This window comes from Antedon mediterranea, chromosome 2 (genome assembly GCF_964355755.1).
Source record: "Antedon mediterranea chromosome 2, ecAntMedi1.1, whole genome shotgun sequence".
Taxonomy (NCBI): domain Eukaryota; kingdom Metazoa; phylum Echinodermata; class Crinoidea; order Comatulida; family Antedonidae; genus Antedon; species Antedon mediterranea.
Genome location: NC_092671.1, coordinates 16490188 through 16506381, shown reverse-complemented (window position 1 = coordinate 16506381; position 16194 = coordinate 16490188). Strand labels below are relative to the sequence as shown.

At 32.9% G+C, this 16194-nt stretch overlaps 2 long non-coding RNA genes and 1 other non-coding gene across 3 annotated transcripts; all 3 read left to right on the top strand.

Annotated features, from left to right (window-relative positions):
- The first annotated feature begins 79 nt into the window (after window positions 1-79).
- Window positions 80-3562, top strand: LOC140039726 (uncharacterized). The gene is made up of 3 exons (XR_011842569.1): window positions 80-181; window positions 396-503; window positions 3012-3562. It is a non-coding gene; the product is annotated as an uncharacterized lncRNA (long non-coding RNA).
- On the top strand, window positions 1542-1613 carry Trnat-ugu (transfer RNA threonine (anticodon UGU)). Its single transcript has one exon. It is a non-coding gene; the product is annotated as a tRNA-Thr (tRNA).
- A 1421-nt stretch (window positions 3563-4983) lies between the features above and the next one.
- On the top strand, window positions 4984-8782 carry LOC140039725 (uncharacterized). The gene is made up of 3 exons (XR_011842568.1): window positions 4984-5146; window positions 5784-5894; window positions 8728-8782. It is a non-coding gene; the product is annotated as an uncharacterized lncRNA (long non-coding RNA).
- The last annotated feature ends 7412 nt before the right edge of the window (window positions 8783-16194 follow it).

Below are 16194 nucleotides of genomic sequence, written 5' to 3'. Positions count from 1 at the left end.
ATGCCTATTGTGTTTTCTTTCTTCTAGAATGTAAAATATGAAGCAGAAACAGTATAAGTAAAGTGCATTTCGTCTTACATCCACAGTTGCGGTACAGGTGGTTCTTGATCGCATAGTTTATTGTGAATCGCAGGTATACACAAAGTTCTCTTACTCTCCTGAACATTATTACGCTAAGAAGGTAACATTTAATTTCGATTTATATCATTTAACTTTTTATCCATTAACACAATCGGAGAATATTGATTGTGTGATATGGTTAAGGGTATTTTTTCTCCTGAAGTATATATTTTTAGGATTGTTTTCCCGATTTTTTATATGCCTACATTATATACATATGTTTACATGTATATCATCGATACAATTCCAACTCACGTGTGATATTTCGTTTTCAGCTCATTGACGTGATCATTTTGAAGTTCCCGTGGTCTATCTTTCCATCATCATAATCGTTATTTTGGCCGTTTTTTTTCTTCTCAACAACATATCAATCCAATTTCAAAGTAAGTTATTCGTTTATTATATATTGGTGTCACAATCTGAGGTTTATTGAAGATATAGTGGGCTTGAAAAAATATTTTTGTTGTTGAATATGGCACTTCAATAGTTATTCACTTTGACCAAAAATTGGACAGAGGAAAACAATATTTATCAGAAAGAAATTGAGTCAAATAATCTGTCACACAAAAACGTTTACTTTGTCTTTTTATAAGTGAAATCATTATTTTTGTTGATTGTTTTTCTACGAATTGTGAATAACATTAAAACTGCAAAATTGCCTATTCAAAGTCTGATTTTTCATGGTTTGTGGGACAATACATCGTTAAAGTAAACAAATTCCGACATAACGAAAAGAGAATAGTCGTCTGGTTTAGGATAATTGTCGAAGAGAGACTAGACATCCGGATTCTAGGTCAATTCACGTGATTGCCTTCGCGCACTCTTAATTCTTCACACACACCACTATGCAAAATGTGTCGAGGCTAATCGACAGTTAGTAATTGACATAGCCCAAAGAAAGCTTAGACCCACAAGAATAAAGAATGTGTTTAATTTGTGTTCTGTAATATTTTAATTCTGCTATTTTATTAGCAAACAATATGCATGTACTCAAAGGAACTTTAAAAATGCGCGTATATGAACACATGAGATAGGAAGATTAGACCCACGAGAATAAAAATTGTATTTTTGTGTAAGGTTTATTGTTTAAATTTGCTGACTAATTACTCGGACTGTGTCATACCTAACACACACACGTCACACTAGAATAGACATGGCTTTAGAGACTAATAATTAGGCCTAATAGTATTATTAGAAACTATAATTTTAACACGTAATTCTTTAGTTATATAAATATATATCCAAAGGCAAATTACTGAAAAAATGACAATGCTGTGGGTATCAGTGGCTGGATCTCAATGGAAATACAAAATAAAAGCGAAAGGCTAAATCAAAACGAGAAATAAAACAGCCAGAAAAGTTAGCAGAGCTTTCGGGCAACACTAGCCCTTCATCAGTGCATATATATATATACCATACATGGCTCTGTGGTCTAGTGGTATGATACTCGCCCTGTAAGCGAGAGGTTGCAGGTTCGAATCCCGCCAGAGACATTTTTTCATACAACTAAAAAATACGGAACTTTCGCCAATGAGCTATGCTCGACGCGATTATGAGATCATGTTCCGAATATGAGCACTGTTTCTATAATTTACAGTATGATTTATATATATATATATATATTTTTTTTTTTCTCATTCTCACAGATTTCCTCATCTTTATCGTTTCAAATTAATTAATTAAAGGCCAGGTGCGGGCAACAAATTTCTATTGATCATACATTCCAATAATTATCGATCTATAGTTTCCCCTATGTTTCATAATTTTTGGGATTTTATTTGTGTTACACGAGCTTGTTGAAAATAAGCACTTTCTTATCAGTGGGGGGATAGTTCAACTTACACAGTAAAATCTCTATTCTTTTATACACAAATTTTGTAAATAGAGAGGCATTTTAAAAAGCTATGAAAAATAAACGGTGTGGTAAAAAATGTTATCAAATGACTAAATATAGGTAATATAACTTGTATTTTACATTTCTAGTATTTTTATTCAACTTCAGATTTTTATTTTCATGCTAAAGCAAAAATTATTCACCGTATATCCACTATCTTTTTTCACCTTCTATGGAGTCACCAGACATGTTATTACATAGGTTAAACTACCTAACTACTGAAAAAAAGTCTTCCTGGTTTTTATGGCAAATTTTTGCCATATTAAGGGAAATTCATGCTTTTTCGTCTTGATTTCTGTTACAAATATTTGATTTATGTACAATTAATCAGATATTATATTTAAAATTCATGCCTGTATCTGAGCTTTAAATTTCAGTATATCATCGGGCGGTTTAGAATTAATGTTCTTTGCCTGTTGTGTTTATATAAAAGTATCTCTTCGGAGATCCCGCCTCGTGAATAAAAATACTGAAAGATGAGGGCGTATCAATTTGATCTCTGTTGCGCGTGCATACAACTGAGGACTAGTGCTGTTCCGCCGTACCACGCCGAGAATGTTAAAGAGTCGCTATCCAATCGAGTTCGAACAATACCATGAAAGCCCCAGTGGTCTAATGGTTAGGACATCTGCATATCAAGCAGGCGGTCCGAGTTCGAGTCTCGGTTGGGGCGACTTTTTCTCATTCTCACAGATTTCGTCATCTTTATCGTTTCAAATTAATTAATTAAATTTCAGTATATCATCGGGTGGTTTAGAATTAATGTTCTTTGCCTGTTGTGTGTATATATATATTTGTTGTTATTTCCTATTAAGCTGACACTTTCTATCCGGAGAGTATCCCCTTAATAGCAGTTCTACTGTACTTCATAAAATACCAGTCTTGAGCCTAGCAACACGTGTAAAGACCGTGAACCAGACTTTTTATTAATTAGAGGGACGAACAAACTATACGTATTTCTCTACTCTACTATTATATATATATATTTTTTTTTCAGCAATGGCAAACAACAGTAGTTTGTTAGAAGAAGAAGAAGAAGAAGAGGATTGGGATTCGATCATTCAGCCATTTTTATACACTGACTTGGAAAGATATTCAATTTATATATTTCTTCCAATCGTCGTGTTTGTTGGACTTGTCGGTAACATATCTACTATCATCATTATTGCGAAAAATAAACACATGCAAAGTTCAGTGAATATGTACCTTCTAAATCTTGCGATTTCAGACTGTCTTGTGCTTTTGTTTTCTTCAATTTATATTTGGGTTAATGTTATTTATAGTCCGCTACATATTTTTTACGATAATAGCATTATTCCCGCAGAGTATTGCAAATTTACTTTTGTTTTTGTAGATTCGGCCTACATGGTTTCGGCAACCCTGATTATGGCAATTTCATTCGAACGCTTTTTAGCGATAACAATGCCACTGAAATATCGGTCATATATTTCAAAGAAACGTACAATTAAAATATGCTGCGCTATATGGGTCATTTCTTTCATATTGCAAAGTAGAAATATTGTGACCGCTGGTAAAGAATCTATAACCTGGCCCTGGCCGGACATGTGGAAGGGGGCACCACATACTACGTCCGTGTGTGTGTTGTGTAGTCCCGATACTGACTATAAAGTATGTAGTGCTATGTATATGGTTATAGAATTTGAATTCTGGTTGTTTTTAGTATACCTAATCATAATGATGCCGCTATATCTGGCGATATGCTTTTCTCTGTTTAAACCATGTTCTAAAAAGAAAACCGAGATTTCAGCAGCAAGTAATCGAAGAAATTATGAGCGGAAAGCGTTAACCACCGTCATTGCGACTGTTTTTGTTTATGTCATTCTCACGGCACCCCATAATGCACTTTGGATTTACTCTTTCAGAAGCCCTAACGTTAATTGGGATTTACTTGTGAGATTTTCTAATATTTTTAGATATTTAGCTTTTATTAACTCCTCTATTAATCCAATAATTTACAATATTGCGAATGATTCCTTCAAAAAGGCATTTTTGGAATTGTATGGGTTTTCATGGAAAAAGACAGAGAAGAGAAGAAACTCGGGTATTAACACGATATCAACCGGTACTGCGTTGTAAATTCAGTGCGTATTTAAGACTTAATAAATGTTTTCATATTTTAGCGAGTAGTATGTGAACTTTCTGAACTCAAATAAATTGTCCGTGTATCATTCTTAAGCACATGTACGTATGACGATGTAGTTAATTAATTTAGATTAGGCATATTATTTATATTTATATTGGATATGCCTATTAGTGTATATACAGTACATACATACTTGTATATTCCAGTATCTGGTTTAAAATGATTTAGTGATGAATATAATACGCATATTGCGTACAAAGTATGCACGATGTACGCACGATAAACATACCTGCATGAATTGATTGTAATTTACTAGATAGTAAACAGAAACCAAAACGAGGTTTCATATATTGATAGATTTTTAGAGTAATTTTAACGCAAACAATGTTAAACGTTATGTAAGTAATTAACCTAATCGAATACGATTGTTGCATTGAAATACAGTTTGATTATTTTGTCAATAAATGCAATACTGTAGTTTTAATATAATATAAAAATATTAATAGTATACCGTGATAAAATGATTGTGTTATTCTAATCATTTATTAATAAATAATCATAATTTTAAAAGCTGTACTTAGTGATATATTTGAGTAATATTTGATGTATTTTAGTAATAAACCATCCGAATTGAGTGGTTGTATTTCCAATTAAACGGCTAATATTTTATATAATAGAAATATGCCAATATACTTATTATTATTACTTATATAATTATTGATTTTTAATAATATTAGGTGTAAGGCTATTATTGTATGTATTCAAGAATATTTAAAATAAATATGAAACAATTGAGATGAACGCAAATTAATTATACCATTAAACTCACGCCTATTACTGAAAGGAAGTACCAGTTGTGCGAATTCATAATTAATTACTCATCAGTGAAACAATCTAGTTGGCCGAAATCTATGTGTTTATATACCAGTTAGACGAATGACAGTTCGTATTGTCTTTGGAATCGCAGTTTACCACTTCCCGCCAAAACGTTAGTATCGTCGTCATTGATTGTCCGATTGCGCAAAAAGGTAATTTTATTTTCTGTTATTAATATTCCGTGATAAGGTTTATTTTAATAACCATTTACTTTGTTTTAAAAAAGAGTGGTAAAGATTGATGTTGATGCTGTTTTTAGAGATAGTATTTTTTTCTTCTTTGTTTTTGCATTAGTTGTGGTTCATGTGCTCTATGCAATGGTAAGGACCTAATAATATGTTGATATAAAGTTTCTCAATCCTGAGGACGATCAAAGCATATTGATCGAAACGTCGAGAAACTCAACAGTTCTTTTCAGAACTAATATACATGGTGTACCGCAAACTTTTTATCAACATTTTATTTCGCCATGCAAACCTTCAAACAATATTTGACCTAATAATAGAAAGTGTGACCATTTACAAATTCAATAGAATAGATATGATGATGATTCCGCACATTCCTCATTTTATTTCTCATTTTATTCCCATTTTATTCCTCATTTTATTCCTCGTTTTATTAGTTGTAAAAGCTGGATTAGATTTATTTCTGCTTCATAATAATAAACCTATATATATATTTGGTACATTTAACATTCGTCGCTAATTTCGCAAAGTGCCAATTAAAGAATTTTGTTGTGATTTGAAAATCTTGGTCCATGCTAACCGTTAAATTTTGTTCTTTTTTCAGTTCGTCAGCCATTGAAACTGTGCGTTTGAATTTTACACTGACCTGTATCTCTCCAGTGGTAAAAGTTTCACTGACGTCATTCTGGTGGTCAACATCATCTCCAGTTTCAAAGTAAGTCAGTTGTTTATTATTTTATAATAATATAATAAACATCAACATTTAAAAATCAAAATCCCGACATTTCAACTGATTTCTAGAAAAAAATGTAAATAGAATCTTCAACTTGAGTCGAGACCCTGTGTAATTGTGATGTACTTACTGAACTTTTTATTATTATTAATTCTGTATCTGTATTAAAAATGTAATTGTACTTGTATGTCGTTCTATAATCTAAAACAAACAAAAACAATTTTTTAACTTTTGTAACTTATGACTGTTCATTATTATGCATGCATTTCTTTAATTATGTATTATTTGTAAGAACCTTATTTTTAATGAAAATGTCATCCATGTAAAATAAGTTTATAAATTAAAAAAAAAGAAAAAAAAAGAGCATATTAGCGAGAAAATAAATTAGGCCTAAGTAAATTGTAACCGTACATACATACTGGAGTCAAAAACCTATTCAGCACCAAATAGCCTACTGAAAGGTGTTCGTTAAGAATTTTCTTCGATTCCGTAATGGCTTTGGCTTGCCTGATTGTCATACTCAAAATTCGAGAAATTTTAATCCACGGATCACGATAGTACAGCAAACAGCATCTTTTTTGTAATTGATGTATTCGGTCCTCTACAGATATGACCAACGTATCGGATATACTGACTGTATATGCAGTCCCTCACGGAAGATGTTCCAACAATTTCACATATCCTTTTGTTGGAATATACAAGTCTGTAGATATCCTCATCTGGTTGGTCAGCCTCATTCTTTGCCCTGTTAAACCCGTACATTGAAGTGAATACTATAATCGAAGGAAAATAATATGTAATTTGAAAAAAATAATATGTAATTTGAAAAACACAATTTATAATATATTTATGAATTAATAAGTCTGTAGAAACCAATAATTGGACTGAACGAATTGCATTTAACTTCGAAGAACTTGAAGAACAAAGTATTTAAACAACATTTGTAAAAGTAGTAAGTTATAGTTAAATTAATATATGCACCAAGCGTTCAATACTTTACTTAATTTTGTGATGATTTGTCAATTGTCATCATCGCAATTTATCTTCACAAAATAATATCGTTTTATTTGTTCGTGAAGCTAATTTTACCTGCAATTACGTTTTTAGAACATTATATTATTATCGTTTCATAAATTCGTGTTTGAAATTATGTTTATAGACTTGCGTAATATAAATTTTGTGTTTATTACCTGTACGTTTGCAAAAATGCAGTAAACAAAATGAAAAAAGATATTTTAATCAATATTACAATACAACGACACGACGGAATGTGGCATTATTGGCAATTTTACAGTTAGGACGATAACTTTTAACAAGTTAATTAGAGTCATCAATCTGACGTTAATAATGTATATCGATTACCACTTTAGTATGTTTGATCGAATGCACGGAAAAAATCGTACTAAAAGACCGGTACCTTTGCAGATAACTTGAAATGTAGTAATCCTACAATCCTTAAATGATGGAAGGAAGAAGCTGGTGTTGGGAAATCTGTCCATATGGGATGTATTTGTCCATTGTGTATGTTGTCCACAATAGGGTCTTTCCGTTTAAGAACTGTCCATCAGATGGGCTTTGAGGGCGCGTCACAACCCTCTACTGTAATACCTAGCCTCGTATTTTTAAACAAATAATAAATGTTTATGAGTGGAATGGTGCAAATAATACCATGAAGTGAATAATGAAAGGTTATATTTGTACCATTCCACGAATATAAATATTTTATAGGCCTATCATCTAAATAGATTCCTGTCATTTGAATTAGATTGAATAAACCTGGTAGGCTACATTTGATTCACATTCAATTCATTAAATTTAACATATTTACATTGCAAAACAATTATATATATATTTATTTATTTGGTTTTATAAACACAAATACTGTATAGTGTTAATTATGTCAACAAACGACCAAACAATTCTAGGCTAGATAGCATTACAAAACCTCGACGGGCAACTGAAACTGATCTAAGCTATTTTTTTCGTCGATTTCACGTCTTTGTTCCCATTAATTAATAACAAAATCATACAAACGATTTAATGAAGCAAATTTAAATCTCTCTCCGTAATTCCGTCGCGACACGACGAGAGTTCAAAATGTTTTACTGTATTGTTTTTTAAAACAAATAGGCGGCGCTGTTTAAATATATTTTTCGTACGCGAGAAGATTTTTTTTCCGTACACGAAAAAAAAAAAATTTAAAAAGAATAATTAACGAATCGTTCAATCAAATGACATGAATTTATTTAGGCGTTATATAAAGGAGAATAAATTCTTTATTATGGAAAACTCAATTGCGCCCTCAAAGCTATTTTGAACAAAAATCAAACATATTATAATATAATGGACAAATTAAACCCTCAGATTTCACCAAACCAGGGAAAAACACAGACCGTCTACGTACGCTTAATATGACCCGTGAATAGTCGATAAATTATGTGTACTGCATCATCTAGAAAAGTAAAGGAAAAAAATTAACATCCATAAACAACGAATATTTCCTTATACACTGTACTGTAATCAAATACCAGCTGTATCACTCTGTATGTTTTGCTATTTCCGCATATAGGAGAATTAATTATTTATTAATGTTTTTGTACCGTAATTCAATTCAATTCAACTTTTATTTCAGACAATTGTCCATGTAGTATAATACATTACACAAAAAAAGATAAAGGAGAGAGGACCAAAACTTTTATCTATGTATTAGACCCATTGAAAGATGGAAAAAATAAATTAAATAAACACCTAATGAAAATTGTGTAGGCCTTACCTATATATCATCCCACTCACTAATTGTTAATTTTGTTTTTAGTGATGGCAAACAACAGTAGCTTGTCTGACGAAGAGGATTGGGATTCGATCATTCAGCCATTTTTATACACTGACTTGGAAAGATATTCAATTTATATATTTCTTCCAATCGTCGTGTTCGTTGGACTTGTCGGTAACATATCTACTATCATCATTATTGCGAAAAATAAACACATGCAAAGTTCAGTGAATATATACCTTCTAAATCTTGCAACAGCAGACTGTATATTGCAAAGTAGAAATAGTGTGACCGCTGGTAAAGAATCTATAACCTGGCCATGGCCGGACATGTGGAAGGGGGCACCACAGACTACGTCCGTGTGTGTGTTTTGTAGTCCCGATACTGACTATAAAGTATGCGATGCTATGAAGCGGAGTGTTGAGGTAGAGTTTGGGTTATATTTGGCATACCTAGTCGTAATGATGCCGCTATATCTGACGATATGCTTTTCTCTGTTTAAACCATGTTCTAAAAAGAAAACTGAGATTTCGTCAGCAAGTAGGCCTAATCGAAGAAATTATGAGCGGAAAGCGTTAACCACCGTCATTGCGACTGTTTTTGTTTATGTCATTCTCACGGCACCCCATAATGCACTTTGGATGTACTCTTTTAAAAGCCCTGTTGTTAATTGGGATTTTGTTGTGAGATTTTCTAATATTTTTAGATATTTAGCTTTTATTAACTCCTCTATTAATCCAATAATTTACAATATTGCGAATGATTCGTTCAAACAGGCATTTTTGGAATTGTATGGTTTTTCATCGAAAAAGACAAAGAAGAAAAGAAACGGTATTAACACGATATCAACCGGTACTTTGTTGTGAAAGTTCTAATTCGTGTTATATTGTAATAAATGGATTTTCGTAGCCGAGGGGTTAATAGGTTCTAGACTGTTTTTCAAATTAATGTAAAAAGATAAATATTTGGGCATTTTATACGTAAAATACTTGAGAGCAGACTTTCTGAACTTATATATGAGAAGGAGGAAGAATCGTACCTTCTTTCTGCGCAAGTAATAGTATATTCGTAGTCGTGCTACAGTTTAGTTATTTATTTCAATGTTACAGTAAGATTATTTTATCGTAATGTTTGTAGGCCTGTATATGGAGTGGTTTCGTTATCATGTTTGAAATTTAAAATAAAGTTCGTTCCGGTTGTTGATTGGCCTACCGCTATTTTCTATTTCTTTTCTTCTTTCTTTTTTCGGTTAATTTGTTTAATTTAAGATACAAATTTGTGTAATATTTTGCTGATGAAAACTTGAATTGTGTCATCATCAAATTTAAAATGGCGCCATCTATCATTTTAAATAAAAACTAAAATAAATGTAGCCGCTCAAATATAATTATATACACATTGCAACTAGTAAATTCGAACAAAAGTCCGGCAAAATACTTCACCAAACTGAAATACTCGTTAATGAAATTAAATTTACTAGATGGCACGCTCGCTTCGCTCGCGTACCATCTAGGGGTGCTCACAGATGGTTCTCGAATACAGTAGAATCCACGGACGGGGACTTTTTTGGGACACTAAACAAAAACGGAAGTGTCCCCCTAATTGGGGTATTCAGAAATAGAGACAACAAAACCAATACTGGATTCCATAAAGGACAATTAATTTATGTGGATTAAAGAAATTAGGGAGAAATGGAAATGTATGTACGGGAATTGGGCGGCACGTGGTGGTGGTGATGGAACCGCAGTAATAAAGTTGATTGTATTTATATATTATAAGAACCAAACTAAATAAATAGACCTAGACATTCTGCGAAATGGAAATCGGAAATGCAAGCTCCTATTCAGTGAAAAATTAAACTGTAGTCTACCTAAATATTTAGGGCAAAACATCGGTTGTGGTGTTGAAATTCCTGTAAACATTTGTGTGAACCAAACTGGGTTGAATTTCTGTCATGAGTACTGATTTGTTGGCCTGTGATTTATGACGCCTAAGGGATCTATCTAGACTTATTTTTTAGAATAATGTACGTACCTGTCAGATACAATTGTCTTGTGTCGTATAATAAATAAGTACTGTAATAGTTACTGAAGTTACTATTACAATCTCGTCAATGAAAACACGAAAATGTATATGCACTTACTTATGAAAACGTATACAGTATTATACTCAGTTATTGAAACAGTAGGTTTAAAAAAGTTTCGTTTGTCTGTAAAATGATGTAATCAAGCTGTTTACATGAGTCTTAATTTATAAGCACATAAACTTACATAGAAAGTAGGGTATCATAAATTTGGCCTTAGCACTCGGGGGAGTGGCTAAGATGAAGTCCGTGGGACTACTAAATATAAATTGTAATGAACCTCGAGGGACATAAATAGGAATATTTCATGTTTCATTATCAATGTATAATAAATGGAAACTGTTTACCGATTCAAATAATAGAAATTGGTTTTTAACATTTTCCGAACCTATTGCAAGTTTATTCTCAAAGGGCCCATATATTTACCTACCGTATGTGTTAAACCAAGGGCTCATAAATTTACCTACAGTACTTGTGTTAAACCAAACTCTGGCAGACTGAGAGATTGGGATGTTCCATTCATCGCAAATCAATACATTTGTATAATCGTATATTAAATCTATCAAAATAGTATTTTTTAAAGAAAATCGGCCTGTCTTCAACATTATGATGGTGTACTCTAGCTGTTCAACCGGTTTTCAGCTATTAAAAACAATTATCGTAGGAGGAGATAGAAAAATGCGAAGCCTCCTCGCATTTTTTGGCGGGTATTTTTCAAGATGGACATCCATTAGACAGTGTATACCACGATCGGAAAACACCCCTATTTGGGGCAAATCGTTGAACCTAAATTCGTTTTAATCGTCAATAACTAATTATCTAACTCAATTTAATTAGTAAACAGGGTTACATCAGGCGGTTAAAATCAGTACCGAAAGTACGAACCAACTTTACATACCATCGAGTGAAAATTCTAGAAGTAAGGCGCGATTTACCGAATTTTGCCCTTACGTAAATTTATATATAGATTGCATTTGCTGATATTGACATGAATGTTCAACTGTAAAATGGAAAGTATAGCAACATATTGATGCGTCGAGAATATAGGCCTAAAACGTTCAATTTAAAATTAAATTGGTGAAAGAAACATTGACAGAAGTTGTTACATACAGGACACAACTTTAGGTAAGTGAAATTGGTGTTTTTTTTCTCTTAACTTTATTCGATCACATAATTCAATTTTATAACTATTTACTTCTAATAGTCAAATGGCAGGAGGGGTCCACCTGAAAGGGGACAAATTTCCATCAAACTTTTCTAGACCAGAATTGTCCGTAGATTACAAATCTGGAAGGTAGGCGTTTTCAAGATATAAGGGATAAAAGTTTAAAATGTACTAATTACTGTATAACAATGTATTAATTAAGTATTAGTAAATATTAATTATGTAATTTAACCAATTTATTGAAGCACAATTTTGTCTTTTGTTACATTGTTATGATTATAGGTATCTATTCAGCCACCAAATATTTTGCGATTAAGTGTCAAATGTCAATACTGACTAATCATAAAAATGAGCCCATGTAACCAATACTGTGTTAAGACATCTAATACTTTTTACACAAAGCAAAATCAGAGAACTATAACATCCACAGAATAGAGAATATGACAAATCCAGGTTTTCCAGAAATTATTATTTCTCTTTCTGTTTAGAAAAAGGCAAACATTTCAACAAAACATTCTTGCCAAACTTTTCGGAATAGTTTCTGAAAGTTGTAAAACAATTGACAAATGAAGCTGTAAACCTAAAAAACTACCAACTCTAGGTAAAAACCACATAAATGCATTCCGTTTATTAGTTAAGTGCACAGACCATTTTGTAGTACACGTATTCTCCGTTATGCGAGTATTTAAGTTATAGGCAAAAAACAAAAATTATATATTAATTTCCAAAAGCATAAAGAACACTGAGATCAGATAGGTTATTACCTAAAAAAGAATATTACATGGGCCCTGAAACAACCATGTTCTGACGACCAAGCTTTGCGAAAAATTTATTTTAAAAATGTGTTTATGAATTTTGCTTAACCATGTTATATTTTTACGGTCAGCATAACATTTTAACCTAACAGTCTTAACTTACGTGGGTTCTTTCCACTTTTATTTCCATATACATTTCTTTCTCTTAACACGTCGGTGGGTGATCCCAGCACACACAACGGACCATAATCTAATTTTAATTAGTCGTCATTACATTTATAAATGGTTTGTGCGCATGCCCGAGTACTGAAAACCATGCATCATTGGTTATATTCATGATGTTTACTTCCCAATTGCTTACTGATGTTTGCTTCACTTAATTATTATAGGCAAATATAATAACAGGCGATGCGTAGTTTGCTGAATGCGCAAGAGAACCACCTTATCTTCTCGCATAACATTTTAAATAATGGTTTTGTCTATTATATGAAATTTATTCTGTGCTTTGAAATATCAGATCATCTTGAAGCTCTGTACATGTAAGTCTATTACGTTTTAACCGATCCGTAGACTAGAAATAAAATTTAAGTAGTAACTGAATTCATGTGGTGCCCGCGTACAAAAGTATTTCTAATTACTTACGAATTTTGGCGACCAACTTTATTTGTGGCATCATTTTCTAACGTATACTTATTTTTTGTGAATGTTTTTGTTACAGTTCAAGCCTACTTAATTAACCTGCTTCTGGGTAGCGCAAAGTAAGGTAACCACCATAACGTACTGACAACGGACGGCCGAAGGTAAGTTTCTAAATTGTATTTACTAACCAGTAGGCTTAAACGACTTTTCGCCTACGTCCTTGTTTTGCGTCCAACGATGGCAACCAAAACCAACCTTTAGGCACTTCTATAGCGGTAGTGAGTTGTACTTTTTTTTTCAAAGGAAATTATATTTAAATATTATCTAATGCGTTTGTTATTTCCTGTTTCAAAAGAAAATGGAGATCAACAGTAGCAGCAACGCGTACCAAGAATACAATTGGGAGGAAGTGATGGAACCATTTTTGTTTGCCGATTGGCAAGTTTATGCTACACTCTTTTTTGTACCAACTGTGGTGTTGATTGGTATCATAGGCAACGTGTTAACTATCGTCGTCCTGAGTACTAACCCACGTTTGCGGAATTCGTTGAATATCTACTTGATAAACCTAGCGATGTCAGACTGTTTATTTCTAGTAATTGCGCCAATTTATATGTGGGTAACCGTGACTGAAAGTCCCATTCACCTTTACTACGATAACAGCTGGTTTCCGGTGGAATATTGCAAGTTCAATTATTTTGCCGTGGATTCAACCTACCAGCTATCCGGTACTATTACCATGGCGATTTCTGTCGAACGGTTTTTAGCCATTACAAAACCTTTGAAATATCGCGCGTACGTGTCCAAGAAGCGCACGATCAAAATATGTTGTGCAATATGGTTTCTTACATTGCTATGGCAGTCTCGTGTGCTATTTTTAGTTACTAAAACTCCGTTGGAGTTTCCTTGGCCAGATATGACAAATGATGCACCAAACTCTACAACTATATGTACAGTCTGTGATTTTGCCTCTACTCCTGAGATATGTGATATCAATGGTTATATAACTCTATTCGATGTCTGTCTGTCTATTCTTTACCTTTTATTAATGATTCCGCTGTACGGTATGGTGTTCTTGTCTGTGCGCGGGCCGTTTAAGAAATCACAGAAAGAAGCGTCATCAGCCAGTAACCGCGTCAACTATGAAATGAAAGCGTTGCGAACGGTGATCATTACCGTTTCAGTCTACGTTCTACTTACCGCGCCACTAAATATTATGTACATTTTTTATTATTTTGGTGCCGCTGATATTGCCATTGTCATTTGGATTTATAATATTTTTAGATTTCTTGCTTTCATAAATTCAGCCATCAATCCGATAATTTACAATGCTTCAAACAAAGCCTACAGACAAGGTTTCTTGAAATTGATCGGTGTTTCTTCAGATGAGAAACCAAAATCGGGAAAATCAATCAATTCGATGAAATCTTCATCTGCCGTTACGGTTTCAAGCACCATTGGCAAGTAAGCTAGAAGCAATAGAATTGATGCAGCAATGCATCGTCTTGAATCATTGAACTATTTACGTGTTTCGATTTGTCAAATAAAATTTAAATTCGAATAATTGGTATTAACCAATTAACTGTATATATTTATTCCGTTGAAAGAAAATACTACTAAATTTAAGTGAATGTTATATTGTTTGGCGAATGACATGGCGAATAAAAACTAGGTTTGCAATACACCATTTGTTTCCAAAAGGAAATAATAACATACCGCGAACCTATCTTTATTAAATGAATGTTTTAATATTGGTGGATCAAGCTAAACACTTTGTACTATAAATGCACTTATATATCTTGAATTTTGAAATATTGTAATTAGTTTCCAATTAAATTAAATGTATAGCTGTTAATGTGTTTCAATTATGCGATAATATCGCTATCACATTATATGATTTTGCGCATGTCACATTGATTTCAATTTATTAGGAAAATCATCATAAAAATACACACAATTACCAATAAATAAATGATTAGTAACAAATGTATTGAGGTAATATGCGCAGAAATCTGCGTGTGTCACATAAATGTACAGGGAAATGCGCTGAATCAAGTAATTTGTTTTGCGCATGTCATGGCAAAAAATAAAATGGTCGAAATTTGGCCATTTTGTAAAAATTCCATGTAAGAGGGAAATATTGCCAAATTTCGACCCTTTTATTTTGTTATATAACTGGTTACTATATCATAATTGATATGCGCAGACTCATATAAAGTGTTCTGCGCATGTTTTAGCATTGTTAACAAATTCCCATTCAAGCTTGACCAACTACTAGGCACACAGCAATCTGTCACTTGTATTGATCAACTATTAAGCATACAGCTGTCCCACACTATACCAAACCACGGACTTCTACTGCATAATTTGCTTGTGCATACTTTGCCTGTGGGCGTTTTCAACTTGCTTTGCTGTGTTATCTCCATTTAATTCTAACTCGATGGCAGGTAGCAAGAAGAAAAAGGCACATTCCGACGAGCAAACGACAGATTCTGTTGAGGACAGCAGCCAGCCTGAAAAACAAAAGGAATGCATTAATGATTTAGATGTAAAAGAAAGGATTGACTCCGAATTGCAGAAATGCCTTGCATCTGATTCCCCTTTTATGACGAAAATCGCTGAAGCTGTTTCTAATGTCGTTCATGACGAAATTATCGGTAAACTTACTCTCCTTATCAGAGACTCTATACATTTTGACATTAACGAAACGAACTCTAAGATAGGCACCCTAGAAGAACGAATTACAGGGTTAGAAAATGATATCGATAATGCAGAGCAGTATTCCAGACGAAATTATCTAATTCTACATGGGGTCCCTGAAACGCTAAATGAAAGTACCGACATTGAAGTAATAAAGGTCTTCAAAG